The sequence below is a fragment of the Notothenia coriiceps genome, unplaced genomic scaffold (genome assembly GCF_000735185.1).
Source record: "Notothenia coriiceps isolate Sejong01 unplaced genomic scaffold, NC01 NC01_scaffold00017639, whole genome shotgun sequence".
Taxonomy (NCBI): domain Eukaryota; kingdom Metazoa; phylum Chordata; class Actinopteri; order Perciformes; family Nototheniidae; genus Notothenia; species Notothenia coriiceps.
In genome coordinates this window covers 768-6,467 of record NW_011350340.1, presented here as the reverse complement: position 1 = coordinate 6,467, position 5,700 = coordinate 768, and the positions used below count along the sequence as shown (strand labels likewise).

The following is a 5,700-nucleotide window of genomic DNA, read 5'->3' as shown; positions in this document are numbered from 1 at the left end:
CAGCCCTTATGATGACTAATTGCATTACATTAACTAATAATAAACCAAACAAATATGATGTGTCCTTATTAATCTTTTGAGATCTTACCAACTCCTTTTGATCAGATTAATGAGTTTTCTTCTTCTCTACAGAAACAAAGAAGCTCTTGCTAAGACGCGACTACATTCTCAGTTGACTGGTTTGTCCTTTGTAATGACCGTTCTCAAATGTATTTACAAACCAGATAGTGACCTTGCCTTTTTTTCGGTTTTGATAGCAGATGGCTGGGCAAATGTAGTTCCTTATGGCCGTTTTTCACAGAGCCAGCACCAGCAAAGTGCATGTGCAATATCTGAAGCGACTTGGTGAGCATTGGGGCTGAAATGCTGAATAAAGAACACATCACAAACATTTGGAAGTGCCACCACTTCCCCGCCTATAATAAGGCTCGGAACAAAAAAGAAAATGCTGCTAGAGAGGACTTGTTCGCCCTACTGTGACACGGTTGTGTGATTCTCAAAGAAAATTGTATGGATTGGATCTCGGTGGAAACGAATTGACACTTTAAGGATGGAACTTTTTGCCACAGAGATCTACTACCACAAAGAGATGCTGGAAATTGTGTACAAAAAGGTTTTGAAGAAAAGCACTGACTGCGACATAGAATGCTGGACCCCATTCTTCTTTCCCCACAGAATGTTAGTGTAGGGAAACTGAAACATTGTAAAGATAGACCATCATAAGGAAAGGAAATGGTACTCTTACATTTCTGGCTCCCACTACATCAGCAGGCTGTTTCTTTACAGGATGATCCATTGCGATGTCAACCAAGACAGAGAGGTGCTTCTGCTCAGACTGATACGTGCAACCATGATCAAATGCATGAGACTTCCAGAGTTCTCGGACTTCAGCGGCAGAGCATAGATTGCATCATATAAGAGAGCACTGAAGGACATGTGGAATGCATTTCAACCACATTGTGTTTGCAAAAATAGTAAGAAAACCTTCAAGAAGACTTGAATCAGTCAAACTGTTCCCATCAACTGGAACTACATTTTTCACACAAGCAGATGATGCCTAGGCCGAAGCAGGAAGTAATCTACATGTCCAACCCTAGAACAATGCATATCAACTCAAATGTGATCAACACACTGGGCGTTGTCGAAGAAGTGACTCTTGAGATGAGCAAGGAAGAGGCATAAAACCAAGCCACAACTGGAAACCAAGGATCTGATCCTAAACCAATACGAGTCAAGTGAAAGGAACCCTTTGACATACAAAGCCCTCCATCACCCGGCCCCATCCTACTTGACTGACGTCCTCCACAGACACACTCCCACTCGCTCCCTCCGCTCTGCTGCTGCCAACTTCCTGTCCCCCCCCATCCCCACTCGGACCAACCTCAAGTCTTGGGGCGACAGAGCCTTCTCCGTTGCTGCACACACCCTCTGGAACTCACTACCCCAATCCAGCAGAGATTCTTCCTCTGTCACCGCATTCAAAACATCACTCAACACCCACCTGTTCAACACTGCATTCAACCACTGACCCCCCCCACCTATCTCTTTTTGTATTTTTATTTTAATTTTATTTTTTATTCCCTGTCAAAGCGTCTTTGAGTTTCTAGAAAAGCGCTATACAAGTCTCATGTGTTATTATTATTATTATTTGCTTTAGCTAAACCCCTAGTATAGTAGTTGGTGACTATTTATGAAAATAAGAGGAAAAACGGGTTTAGTAGAAGAATTGTAGAAAAAACCCAAATCAAATAGCTGCTGACAAAAAAATGAAGTTGCTGAGAGAACATTTAGCAAGGTGGGGAAAATGATGAAAAGGCAAACTTTAGAGAGAGCAGCAGAAAACATTTGACCTGTTTTACAACGGGCTGCACAAACTGGGACTCTAAACATTGTTTATGTATTTTCTTTTTTTTGATAGTTAACTTTCTCTCTCTGAAACAAGATGATCATATCTTCTGATAAATGATAGGTGCAAGTCAAATGGATTGAATTGTATCTACGTTTTCTTTATTTAAATGTCTAATGGGAAATTTAGTTTACATTTCATTGAAAACATTTTGTAATGCAGCCTCGATCAACTTGAGCAAAAATAAAATGCAGACAGAAACATATATTTTCATCTATGAGTTCAACCATTTTTGTTTTTTATCAAATGCAAAAAAAAAAAAAAACTGCATGATGTCAGCATTATATTTTGGCAATCAGCAGCCCTACTACAATGTTGTAGTGATAGAGTATATGCCTTGTTACTTATTCTAACTTTACAGAGCATTTAGGGAAACTGAGAGGCTGAACAGATACAATTAAGAAGTGGTTGGAAAATATTTGAGAAATGATTAGCGAATATTGGATGTTAAGTTATGCGCACAAAATATTTCTCATTCGTATGGGCATCTACACAAATTCTTCACATTATAGCATTGATAGTAAGGCTTATTCAAAATCTTCTCACGCATCAAGGCCGGTGACACAGCCCCCATCAGCTTTATAAAACTTCTGAGGCAACCTGCTAGCTTAAACCTCTCTGCAATGGAGGAGTTCATCTCATCAGTTAGAGGCTTAAAGTGGCACTTTAACAGTCAATTACCATTGACCGCTCAAAGGAGTGTCTTTACTCACCAGATTTGCACTGGGTGTTGTATCCCAGGGCATACAGGACTCCAGAGCAACGTGGTGTCACACAGAGATCAGTTCATCAGCCTTTGGACTTCCCTTCAGGTTGATAAGCAGCCCATGCTAAAGCCCAATGAAAAGAGAGGTTACAATGAAGTAGGAAGTAAGTTGGAGCACTACAAAAACGCTTTAAAACAGAATAAGTATACCATATCAATACATACGTTTGTTTTTCTTGGCAAAGTCAGTGTTTCTGTGCAGGATCAATACTTTCTGAAGCAAACCTAGACTCATTCATTGCTTTTCTTCAAAATAGAGTGACCCATCAGTCATGCTGCTCGTATTGTGTGCTAGCAATAACAATGAGAAGGTCTGTCTCACCGAAAAGGGATCCCAAAAGTCTCCCAGGTGTTTTCTTCCAGGTCATGTGACCTGTGGCTGGCAGCCTTCCAGCAGAATGGGGAGACTAAAGTCTGCACCTGAACACATCACAGGGTTAAGACATGGAAACGTGGTTAATGGGTTAACAAGACGGGGAGTTTTCAACAGGAGGTGTTGGCTGAATAATGGTGATCTAACAGAGAACTTATTATGCTGTGGAGTGGAGCGCCTGTGTGTCAGAGTGGTTACACTATATGCTATACCACTGCAGCATCCAGATGTATTCTAACCTTGGGACCTTTGTTCCAGGTTGTATGCCATATTTTTGCAGAAAACCTTCTGGTGTCAAAACTCTAAAGAACAGAAGGAATTTCACATTTCATCATGACAAACACCAAAAGCACACATCGACTTCAGCCAAGGTATGGCTTCAGACAAGGAAGTCCCGCATAATGTATATTGTGTGAGGAAATGTTTTTTCGAAGAGGACTGGTATAAAATATAAAAGCCGAGAGAATTATTTACAAACACTTGTTGCTGTAAAAAGGTGCTTCCAACAAAGCAAAAGTCAGGCAGGGTGTACACATAGAATGTAAATAGTGTACTTTTTTGTACCTTTGTACCTAACCATTAGATTTTTTTTTCTTCTGGACTTCTGTCTGTTGAAATATCACATTAAACATGAAACACGTCTTGGTAAATCAATTTTATCCACTGCTTCATTCATCAGAGGGCCTGCCTTTGCATCGAAATATGTTGTTTGTTATGTGGAAATATGAATACAAGTTGGATGGATTGTGATCCAGGCTGTCTTTAAAAAAAAAGAGGTTTAATCGTTTGAATCAAATTCAACACCACCATCACTTACTCTGCTGTGCCCGCCTAGCAGAAGCGCCTTGGATCAAATAAACTGGGAGTGACTTCAGCGTATCTGTGGGGAAAAAGGAGAATACTGCTTTAAAGACAGCACTGAATATGTGAAGGCACAACATTCACTCTGCTGTTAGCACTGAATTAGTTATTATTAGTAAAGGCATGAAGGTTAAAGGTTCCATGTCCTTTTTCCGCTTATTACCCGTCCCCTTGTGTGTTATGAAGGTTTCTCTGCATGTAAACGGTCTGCAAAGTCACAAACCCTCAAAGTACACCCTGTAGCGAGTAAAACTCTAACACAGAAAATGCCTGTTTATGCTGCTCCAGAACGCCTCGTTGGGGATTTCTCTTTTTCTTCCTGGGTACAGTGACGTGCCCATAACCAAATGAACCCAGCTCACACTGTCCGCTCCTCGCAGCAGCGAGCCGCGCAACGTCCCGCCAACACGGCACCCAGACCCCACGCAGCATTCTCATCTGTTTGTCATTACTGGTGTCATTTTCTGGTTGCTAACGCCATTATAACACATAATCACTGATGTTCCGCTGTAACGGTGGTAGACCATAGTGGTAGACTCATCAGAACAGAGTGGGCGAGCGCACAGTGGGCTCACAGGGAGGGGGGGGGGGCGAGGAGCTCCAACAAGCCGTTTAGGACAGAGAGGGAATACACATACTATACAGAGATGCTGTATGAGAAACCAATGTGAGTTTGGAACATTGAACAATGTAAATCTATTCTAGTAGACCTCAACAATGGAATTATGATCAGTAGAAATGGCCATGACATGGGACCTAATCAAGGCAATTATTGAATACTTCATCAGTGTAGTTTCTTACATTGTGCAGTTGAGTTGTTGACAGACAGCGTTCCAGGGGAGGAGAGGAGAGTAATTCCTGTGAATGAAAATCATTAGTTAATATTTGGTGTCAGTGAGATTTATAGGTTTGTACAGTACCAGCTACCTACATCAGCATATACCCGTCCCCCACTGTGTAATCTATTCCCCGCCACGCCCAGCTGTACATTATATTTACACACACACACACACACACACACACACACACACACACACACACACACACACACACACACACACACACACACACACACACACACACACACACACACACACAAGGATGGAAAGTGCACGTGCTGCCTCTTCTCTTTCAAAGGGCACCACTGCCCTCTGTTGGTGATTCATAGGACAAACACCATTTTGTGTGGAGATACTGAGTTGCAGCTGGTGTATTTTAAGTAATTGTAAAGGACATAAATTAAAAAAGCTAATATAAGAATAATCAGAATCAGAATACTTAATTTATCCCTGGGGGAAATTCGGCTTTGTGACAGTTGCTCCATTTTCGAATAACATCAAATTAAAATATTTATAGAAACTTGAGTTTAGGAAAAATATTTTCAATTATAATGTAATATCATTTAATAAAAATATGTATATAAACATAAGAAGTGTAAGTAAGAAAAGTGTGATAAAATAAATGAAATAGCAATATGTACAGTATAAGCTACCACAAGAGGTTAAACAAAAAAAGCTGCAATAAAATAGAATAATTTATATTGACATATGAAGGCCCCAATATGTGAACATGTACATAATGACTCACAAGATAACAAGATACATGTGGTTTAAGTTTAACTGCACATGAAGTGTACACGTGTGAACATTTAAACAAATAAACTGTTGATCAAGTCAGTATTTAAATTGCAGATATTTCGATAGTAGGTCAAATTACTCTTTTTTTCTAATTGCTTGGTTCCAACTTCTTCTTAATTGTGCTTCATTTTGATGTAATTAATTAAGAAACTGAATA

The 5,700-nt window shown here is 40.1% G+C and overlaps 1 long non-coding RNA gene across 1 annotated transcript; it reads right to left on the bottom strand.

The window, feature by feature from the left end:
- Positions 1 to 2,621: 2,621 nt before the first annotated feature.
- LOC104950479 (uncharacterized) lies at positions 2,622 to 4,769 on the bottom strand. Its single transcript, XR_798922.1, has 4 exons — positions 4,708 to 4,769; positions 3,863 to 3,925; positions 2,995 to 3,092; positions 2,622 to 2,736 (listed from the first exon to the last, which is right to left on the bottom strand). It is a non-coding gene; the product is annotated as an uncharacterized lncRNA (long non-coding RNA).
- Between the last annotated feature and the right edge of the window lie 931 nt (positions 4,770 to 5,700).